The sequence below is a fragment of the Rhipicephalus microplus genome, unplaced genomic scaffold (assembly GCF_043290135.1).
Source record: "Rhipicephalus microplus isolate Deutch F79 unplaced genomic scaffold, USDA_Rmic scaffold_324, whole genome shotgun sequence".
Taxonomy (NCBI): Eukaryota; Metazoa; Arthropoda; class Arachnida; order Ixodida; family Ixodidae; genus Rhipicephalus; species Rhipicephalus microplus.
The window spans coordinates 1-10,000 of record NW_027464892.1 but is presented as its reverse complement, the minus strand read 5'-3'; the positions used below and the strand labels follow the sequence as shown (position 1 = coordinate 10,000).

At 59.5% G+C, this 10,000-nt stretch overlaps 2 non-coding genes across 2 annotated transcripts; both read right to left on the bottom strand.

Annotated features, from left to right (window-relative positions):
- Positions 1–987: 987 nt before the first annotated feature.
- Positions 988–1,140, bottom strand: LOC142793696 (5.8S ribosomal RNA). The gene has a single exon (XR_012891750.1). It is a non-coding gene; the product is annotated as a 5.8S ribosomal RNA (ribosomal RNA).
- A 1,719-nt stretch (positions 1,141–2,859) lies between these two features.
- Positions 2,860–4,674, bottom strand: LOC142793700 (small subunit ribosomal RNA). The gene has a single exon (XR_012891754.1). It is a non-coding gene; the product is annotated as a small subunit ribosomal RNA (ribosomal RNA).
- Positions 4,675–10,000: the final 5,326 nt, after the last annotated feature.

The window sequence follows — 10,000 nt, the reverse complement described above, 5'->3', positions numbered from 1 at the left end:
CGTTCGTAAACCCATCGCGAACCGAGTACGACGCCCTACCAAGTGCGCCCGCAACCCTGTACAGGGTCACATCTTCACAAGGCTGGCAAGCGGCATTCCGCTGCGCGCGTGCGTCGTCCGAGCAGTTGCGTGATAAACGACCGTGTCGAAAGCCCAAACACCGCCGAGGCCAGTCGCCGCCGCCGCAAGGGCAGCCACGCAGCCTGGCGAGAGGCATCGTCTCGTGTAGCGTCGCCCCCGCCCCAACTGGAGTGGCCCAGTTTTTTGAACGGGACGGGAACTGCGAAGCACTTAGACCGACGGCGGACTACGACGAGAACGCCTTAAGCTTCGCCAACGTTTCGCCAACTCGTGCGGGAGACTTTTTCCGCTTCGCGGCAAGTCGTCGCGCCGTGCTCTCCGCATCAACCGCGTACGCAGCGAACCGCAAACGTCGGGCGCAGCCTCCTCACCTCCCTGCGCTTTGCGCGCGAACGTTCCCTGTTCGCGCGGCAAAGCCTGGAGGAGGCACGGCCCCGCAGCGTGTTCGAGCGCCCGGTCTACGGGACACCCTGCTTACTTCGAGGGCAACAAGCGCAACGCAAGGCTGCGATCTCGCGCACTTTGCGCACGGCTGGAGAAGCTTTGCTGGCCGGCTTTCGCTCCTCGTGTTTACCGTGCGTTAAAGTTGCGCGTCCGTGGCTCTCGCAGCTCTTGCGCGCCCGGTCGCAGAGAGGAGTACGCAACCTCGACCGCACTTTCCCTGCAGGCTTCCTTCCGACTCGAAGTCCTGCGGCGGTCTCAACGAGGTGCCACATCCTCAATGCAGTCGGTCGCCCCCGTTTCGGTTGGGCTCTGGCACGACGGTCGCCACCGTCTCGCCCTTGAGTGGCCGCTGTTGGCGCTCGCTGTGAGGTGTTCAGCGTGCTGTCCGTGTTGCCGACGCGGTCAAAACGAGTCGACGGCTCACGTTCCCTTGTGCGCCGAAGGCTCTCTTGATATGTGATCCGACCCTCAGACAGACGAAGCCAAGGGAAGACCCAAGGCCGCAATGTGCGTTCAAAGAATCAGTGCTCAGTGTGTCCTGCAATTCACACCAAGTCTCGCAGCTGGCTGCGTTCTTCATCGACCCGAGAACCGAGTGATCCACCGCTTAGAGTCGTGAAAAAGTGTTTGTTCAATTCCGTACAGTCAAAACCAAACGTTTCTGGCACTCGGCCAAACAGTGGCCAAGAAGGGCGCTTTTCAGCGCACGCTTGGACTCCAAAACTCTGCCGCGCCTTTTTCGGCTGCCGCAAATCGAGCAAACGGTGTGTTTCGGACGGCGTTTCGCTTTCGCTACTTGCGAGTGCTTTCGTGGTCCACCCCTCTATAAATACTCGGGAGGCGTCGAAGCCGGTTCTCCAAGCCGGACCCGTAGGTATCGTTGTGTGCTCGCTCTCATTGGCCCGCCTAACCAGAAAATGCCTGCGGTACACCCATTTGGATAAGAGTGCACGCAGATGCGGGCCTCGACGGCTACACATTTCCTCGGGCGGCCGCCTCCCGGCCTCCGTGGAGCGCGGGATGCACGGTCCCATCGACAAGCCTCTCCCGTTTTTACCGTGGCGTCGCGGTTCACCACGGCAGGCGGGTCGGTCTCCTCCGCATAAAAAGGGGGACCCCCGCTTTTTGTTCCACGAAATCGCACAAGCTTTTTTCGCATCCACGGTTTGCCACCGCACACCAAAATGCCGATCCGGCTGCCTACTTTAGCCAACAGGTGGAGCCAGGCGCGCCGTACTTGCGCGGCACTTCCCACGTCCACCGAAGTCGGTGCCAAGGACCACTTTCGGCGCCGGAGCCGCGTACGAGCCTACTCGAGGCGGAAGAACGAAGCCAGCAAGGGCCTGGCCGCAAGTGCGTTCAATTGTCGGGACGTCCAAGTCCCTCGTTCTTCCGTGCTTCCTCTTTCGGCAAGTCGTTGCGGCACCTTCCCAAAGCGCGCAGACCCGCTAATCGCGACGAGCGCGACGTGGCCGTGCCGCCTTTCCCTCGGCAGCAAGCAAAACGCCTGGCAACGTCGACGCTCCCCTAACCGCGATCTCGCACCGTGTTTCGTGTGGCGAATTCAAAAGCCGGCCGGCGCTGCTGCAACCATTACGGTCGGTACGCATACGCCGCGGAGGGCGGGACGGTCATCGGAGCGTGCGGTTCCTCCATCGAGTACTGCGCACCTCGGCCGTCGCATCGCCGTGCCATGACCGGCCGCGCGTCAACGCGAACCGGTGCCAGCGAGATCCCTCGCCTGCAAGAACCGACCGGCAGCCTCCGTCACCCGAGGACGCGGAGGCGCTTGCCGCGGACGGCGGGACGGTATGCACTGGTGCACAGCGGACCCGTCACATCGCCAGTTCCTTGACCGACCGCCGACGCTTGTGCCGTTCCTCTCGTACTTGGCAGTCGCCGCGCGATTGTCGGGTCTCGTTCTTGCACGCTCGAACGGTCGGGAGGGCACTCGGCTGGCGTTTCGGGAACGCGCAGCCTCGCCTTCTACCGACGTAACCACGACTCGCCGTTCGCGCTCCGCCGCTCCTGTTTACAGTACTAGGCGGTCCCGCAGCGGTCGGGTCGCGCATTTCGAGCGCTTCGAGCCACGGTGCAGTGGCGGGTCGAAAGCCGACCTATGAGTGCGTTGCGCCGTTTGTACCCGCGTCCGCCACCTGGCCGACCGTCCAAGGTCGCGGTGTTGGCGTCCGCTGGGCGCAACAATTTGTCACGGGGTGCCGCTCCACATTCAGGCAGCCCCGTGGGGAAAAGCCGACCCCGCGTCCAAACGGGGTCAGCGGCAGAAAATGTCGGGCGCAGACGCAGCTGAGGCGCTCACCCTTCACAATCCGTTAATGATCCTTCCGCAGGTTCACCTACGGAAACCTTGTTACGACTTTTACTTCCTCTAAATGATCAAGTTTGGTCATCTTTCCAACAGACCGGCGCAACCGAAAGGCCGCGCCGGACATCGGTCCGAAGACCTCACTAAATCATTCAATCGGTAGTAGCGACGGGCGGTGTGTACAAAGGGCAGGGACGTAATCAACGCGAGCTTATGACTCGCGCTTACTGGGAATTCCTCGTTCAAGGGGAACAATTGCAAGCCCCTATCCCAATCACGAAAGAAGTTCCACGGGTTACCCAGTCTTTTCAGACAGGGATAAAGACACGCTGCTTCCTTCAGTGTAGCGCGCGTGCGGCCCCGGACATCTAAGGGCATCACAGACCTGTTATTGCTCTGTTTCGTGCGGCTAGGAGCCGCTTGTCCCTCTAAGAAGGTTGTAAGGTGCTGGGAACCCCGCACCTATTTAATAGGCTAGAGTCTCGTTCGTTATCGGAATTAACCAGACAAATCGCTCCACCAACTAAGAACGGCCATGCACCACCATCCACCGAATCAAGAAAGAGCTCTAAACCTGTCAATCCTCCCAGTGTCCGGGCCGGGTAAGTTTTCCCGTGTTGAGTCAAATTAAGCCGCAGGCTCCACTCCTGGTGGTGCCCTTCCGTCAATTCCTTTAAGTTTCAGCTTTGCAACCATACTTCCCCCGGAACCCAAATACTTTGGTTTCCCGGAAGCTGCCCGCCGAGTCATTTGAGTAACTCAGGCGGATCGCTGGTTGGCATCGTTTATGGTCAGAACTAGGGCGGTATCTGATCGCCTTCGAACCTCTGACTTTCGTTCTTGATCAATGAAAACATTCTTGGCAAATGCTTTCGCAGTAGTTCGTCTTGCGACGGTCCAAGAATTTCACCTCTAGCGCCGCAATACGAATGCCCCCGTCCGTCCCTCTTAATCATTACCTCGTATTCCAAAAACCAACAGAACAGAAACGAGGTCTTGTTCTATTATTCCATGCAAGTTTATTCAGGCGACTCGCCTGCGTTGAGCACTCTAATTTTTTCAAAGTAAAAGCACCGGCCATCTCGAGGCACACAATGAAGTGCACCAAGAAAGAACCGGCATGATGTTCAGTCCGAGCCGTCGCATCGGGTAGATGCACTACTCGTCTGGAACTGAGATCCAACTACGAGCTTTTTAACCGCAGCAGCTTTAGTATACGCTATTGGAGCTGGAATTACCGCGGCTGCTGGCACCAGACTTGCCCTCCAATTGATCCTCGTTAAAGGATTTAGAGTGTACTCATTTCAATTACGGGGCCTCAAAAGAGTCCCGTATTGTTATTTTTCGTCACTACCTCCCCGTGCCGGGAGTGGGTAATTTGCGCGCCTGCTGCCTTCCTTGGATGTGGTAGCCGTTTCTCAGGCTCCCTCTCCGGAATCGAACCCTGATTCTCCGTTACCCGTAACAACCATGGTAAGCAAGTAACCTACCATCGAAAGTTGATAAGGCAGACACTTGAAAGAAACGTCGCCGGCTCGTGGCCATGCGATCAGCACAAAGTTATCCAGAGTCACCACACAATACGGGCCGAAACCCGATCGATCTTGGTCTAATAAAAGCACCCGTTACCCAAAGGGCTCCAGGCTCACTGCATGTATTAGCTCTAGAATTGCCACAGTTATCCAAGTAGGAAGAAACGATCTAAGGAACCATAACTGATTTAATGAGCCATTCGCGGTTTCGCCTTATTTCGGCATGTACTTAGACATGCATGGCTTAATCTTTGAGACAAGCATATGATTACTGGCAGGATCAACCAGGTAATCGTTCGACTGCGCGTCCGTCCTCGCCTTCGGCGGGCCGGACGCAGTCTGTGTGCGGCGGAGGCCACCTTCAGGCGCCCCAACACGCTTATTTTGCACTCCGAGATGACGGCGTTCGAGCTCGCTACGGCACAACCTTCCCGAAAGACGAGTGGGAGCCGTGCGGCAAGAAGCACGTTCATGCTCGCTCTTTTTCGTTGCATCGACTCGGTCGCGCCGTGCGGGTTGCCCAAGCCCGCTGCACTGTCGGTGGACCGGCCGGAACTAGCAACGGAGCCGAGACTGCAAAGCCGCCAGACGACGGGTCACGCCCGCGTCTTCGGCGCTTTCGCATCTGAATCGCCCGAGGACGACACGGAACACACCTCGATATCGTGGTAAAACGGCACCGTCCGACAACCAGCCCCTAACGCATCAAGCGGATGAGGCTGCAGACGACTGCCGTGGATTCCCCTGGAGCAGACCCGAGGACACGCTTGACGAGGCCGAAGCCCGCCGCATATCAGACACCCGGTCGCTTTCGCGTACGCCGCTCACGAGAACCCCCACATAATAGCAGCGATAAGTACCCAGACCTCCTTGGGCACTAATACGAGCGTACTCGAGAAAATTTCACCGCGGGTGTGCCCCGAAACGTGTGGCACGTTGAGCGTGCCACAAGTCTACGTCGCTCTCAAACCCGCCGAGGTCGTAGAATTTGCGACCCTGCTCACGAAATTCCCACCGAGGATACGGCCGCAAACGTACCGCACCTTGGGTAGGCCACGAGTTTGTGCAACACTACGCTGACGGCACAGCACCGAGGTCGTGCGCGCACGCACGGGAAAATTCCGCCGCGGTTTCTGCCGAAAACGTGAGGCACCACGACTCTCCGCAAGTTCGCGTCGACTGCGAAAGACCGAAGTCGTGAACGACGTGTCCGCTACTCGCCGCCGACACGCTGGACACCAAACGTACAACGACTCGACGGCGTCGTAGAGGCCCACGACGCGGTTTTCCTTAACGACGTCTCGGCGTGGCACCGACAGGTTAGAACGGCCGACCAACGTTCCCTGTCCGCCGTTCGGCTCAGTCGAAGGGCTCGGCGACTTCGGCAACGCTGCGAAGCCGCACGGTGACGCACGCCATGTCCCCATTTTTTTTTTTTTCTTTCTGCGTCTGCCGGGGTGCCCCTATAATAGCAGCGATAAGCACCCAGACCGCCGTGGGTCGCTCGCCCCGGCTGACGTGGTTTTTCGTACTCCTGCGGCGGTCGCCGTCAAGCACGTCCAAATACGCTACTTTCGTGGGCGCATTCACGCTCTTTCGCTTCGCCGGAGTGCCAGCACTCACTCTGCCAAAAACGGCGAACATCCGAGCGGCGGTTCCCACTTTTGCGTCGGCGTCGCAAACCCCGCCCCGGCAGACGAGGTTTGCCGTACTCGTGCGACGGTGGCCGGCGGGCACGTCGAAAGACGCCGATATCGTGCGCGAATTGGCGCACCTTGGCTTCACCGGAGTGCCGCCACTGACTCCTCCAAAAACGGCGAAGATCCGAGCGGCGCTTCCCACTTTCGCATCGGCGTCCCGAACTCCGCCCCGGCTGACGCGGTTTACCGTACTCGTGCGACGGTCGCCGGCGAGCACGTGGAAAGACGCCGATATCGTGCCCGAATCGGCTCCGTTCGGCTTCGCCGGAGTGCCAGCACTGGCTCGGCGAAAGACGACGAACATCCGAGCGACGGTTCTCACTATTGCGTACGCGTCGCAAACCCCGCCCCGGCAGACGCACTTTGCCGTACTCGTGCGACGGTCGCCGGCGAGCACGTAGAAAGACGCCGATATCGTGCCGGAATCGGCCCCGTTTGGCTTCGCCGGAGTGCCAGCACTCACTCGGCCACAAACGGCGAACATCCGAGCGGCGGTTCCCACTTAGCCGTCGGCGTCCCGAACTCCGCCCCGGCAGACGCGGTTGCCGAGCTCGTGCGACTAGCGACCGCGAAGCCGTCTCGCGACGCCGCTTTCGTGCGCGGCTCCCACTGCGACCTGGGTCACCCGAGGTCGACGAGCAAGAAAGAATGTCGAAAAAAAATTTTTTTTTTTTTTGCGTCTGCCGGGGTGCCCCTATAATAGCAGCGATAAGCACCCAGACCGCCATGGGTCGCTCGCCCCGGCTGACGTGGTTTTTCGTTTTCCTGCGGTGGTCGTCGTCAAGCACGTCCAAACACGCCACTTTCGTGGGCGCATTCGCGCTCTTTCGCTTCGCCGGAGTGCCAGCACTCACTCTGCCAAAAACGGCGAACATCCTAGTGGCGGTTCCCACTTTTGCGTCGGCGTCGCCAACCCCGCCCCGGCATACGCGGTTTGCCGTACTCGTGCGGCGGTGGCCGGCGGGCACGTCGAAAGACACCGATATCGTGCGCGAGTCGATGCTTCTTGGTCTCGCAGGAGGGCCGCCACTCACTCCTGCAAAAACGGCGAAGATCCGAGCGGCGCTTCCCACTTTTTCGTCGGCATCGCAAACCTCGCCCCGGCAGACGCGCTTTGCCGTACTCGTGCGACGGTCGCCGGCGAGCACGTCGAAATACGCCGATATCGTGCCCGAATCGGCCCCGTTTCGCTTCGCCGGAGTGCCAGCACTCACTCGGCCAAAAACGGCGAACATCCGAGCAGCGGTACCCACTTAGCCGTCGGCATCCCGAACTCCGCGCCGGCTGACGCGGTTGCCGAGCTCGTGCGACTAGCGACCGCGAACGCGTCTCGCGACGCCGCTTTCGTGCGCGGCTCCCATTGCGACCTGGGTTACCCGAGCTCGACCAGCAAAAAAGAAGGTCGAAAAAAAATTTTTTTTTTCTGCGTCTGCCGGGGTGCCCCTATAATAGCAGCGATAAGCACCCAGACCGCCGTGGGTCGCTCGCCCCGGCTGACGTGGTTTTTCGTACTCCTGCAGCGGTCGCCGTCAAGCACGTCCAAATACGCCACTTTCGTGGGCGCTTTCGCGCTCTTTCGCGTCGCCGGTGTGCCAGCACTCACTCTGCCAAAAACGGCGAACATCCTAGTGGCGGTTCCCACTTTTGCGTCGGCGTCGCCAACCCCGCCCCGGCATACGCGGTTTGCCGTACTCGTGCGGCGGTGGCCGGCGGGCACGTCGAAAGACACCGATATCGTGCGCGAGTCGATGCTTCTTGGTCTCGCAGGAGGGCCGCCACTCACTCCTGCAAAAACGGCGAAGATCCGAGCGGCGCTTCCCACTTTTTCGTCGGCATCGCAAACCTCGCCCCGGCAGACGCGCTTTGCCGTACTCGTGCGACGGTCGCCGGCGAGCACGTCGAAATACGCCGATATCGTGCCCGAATCGGCCCCGTTTCGCTTCGCCGGAGTGCCAGCACTCACTCGGCCAAAAACGGCGAACATCCGAGCAGCGGTACCCACTTAGCCGTCGGCATCCCGAACTCCGCGCCGGCTGACGCGGTTGCCGAGCTCGTGCGACTAGCGACCGCGAACGCGTCTCGCGACGCCGCTTTCGTGCGCGGCTCCCATTGCGACCTGGGTTACCCGAGCTCGACCAGCAAAAAAGAAGGTCGAAAAAAAATTTTTTTTTTCTGCGTCTGCCGGGGTGCCCCTATAATAGCAGCGATAAGCACCCAGACCGCCGTGGGTCGCTCGCCCCGGCTGACGTGGTTTTTCGTACTCCTGCAGCGGTCGCCGTCAAGCACGTCCAAATACGCCACTTTCGTGGGCGCTTTCGCGCTCTTTCGCGTCGCCGGTGTGCCAGCACTCACTCTGCCAAAAACGGCCAACATCCGAGCGGCGGTTCCCACTTTTGCGTCGGCGTCGTAAACCCCGCCCCGGCAGACGCGGTTTGCCCTACTCGTTCGACGGTCGCCGGCGAGCGCGTCGAAAGACGCCGATATCGTGCGCTAATTGGCGCTCCTTGGCTTCTCCGGAGTGCCGCCACTCACTCCTCCAAAAACGGCGAAGATCCGAGCGGCGTTCTCCACTTTCGCATCGGCGTCCCGAACTCCGCCCGGGCTGACGCGGTTTACCGTACTCGTGCGACGGTCGCCGCCGGGCACGTCGAAAGACGCCGATATCGTGCCGTAATCGGCCCCGTTTGGCTTCGCCCGAGTGCCAGCACTCACTCGGCCAAAAACGGCGAACATCCGAGCAGCGTTTCCCACTTTCGCATCGGCGTCCCGAAGCCCGCCCCGGCAGACGCGGTTTGCCCTACTCGAGCGACGGTCGCCGGCGATCACGTCGAAAGGCGCCGAATTCGTGCACGAATCGATGCTTCTTGGTCTCGCAGGAGGGCCGCCACTCACTCCTGCAAAAACGGCGAAGATCCGAGTTGCGCTTCCCACTTTTTCGTCGGCGTCCCGAACTACGCCCCGGCTGACGCGGTTTACCGTACTCGTGCGACGGTCGCCGGCGGGCACTTCAAAATACGCCGATTTCGTGGGCGCATTCACGCTGTTTCGCTTCCCCGGAGTGCCAACACTCACTCTGCCGAAAGCGGCGATCATCCGAGCGGCGGTTCCCACTTTTGCGTCGGCTTCGCAAACGGCGCCCCGGCAGACGCGCTCGTGCGACGTACTCGTGCGACGGTCGCCGGCGAGCACGTCGAAAGACGCCGATATCGTGCTCGAATCGACCCCGTTTCGCTTCGCCGGAGTGCTGCCAGTCACGGCGCAGAAAACGGCGAACAAGTGTTTTTTTTTTTTTTTCCTAGAATTTGTGTTATAGAAGGCACATTTGATATCGGACGATAATTTTCAACTTTATCACGCGCACCGATTTTCGTGTAGAGGTTTGCAAGTTTATGGGAATTTCTCCACTTGGAATAATGCGATTTAGTAGTACTACGAGAACTTCATGGATGTACTCAAGGGTACGGGGCAAGTCAGTTACGTCAACACCTGCAGATTTTTTACACTTCAAACTGAAAATTGTTGGTTGTGAGTCCTCGTGTGATATTAAAGGCCGATTCGCTAACACATAGAACAAAGAAAGAAAGGAAGAAAAAACGCCCGCGCTCGCTCAAGAAACCTGGGTTCGCAACAAGTGGCAACAACAAGCAACCGAGCGAGTGCGCCAAAACCCGTGGCGGCCGAACAAACGCGAAGTCCCAACCGCGTCAGCCGGGGCGGCACGGGACAGGAAAAATCACTTCAGCCGGGGCGGCGGGGCACCGAATAAACCTCGTCACCTCGTCGCAGGATAAAAGAGGAAACAAAAAGTCTAAACAGCGTCTGCTGGAGCGAATGCGTAATAAAACAACAACAACAACAAAAAAAAAACACCCGCGCTCAAGAAGTCTGCAATCCTCACAAAAGGCGACTGTGACCGA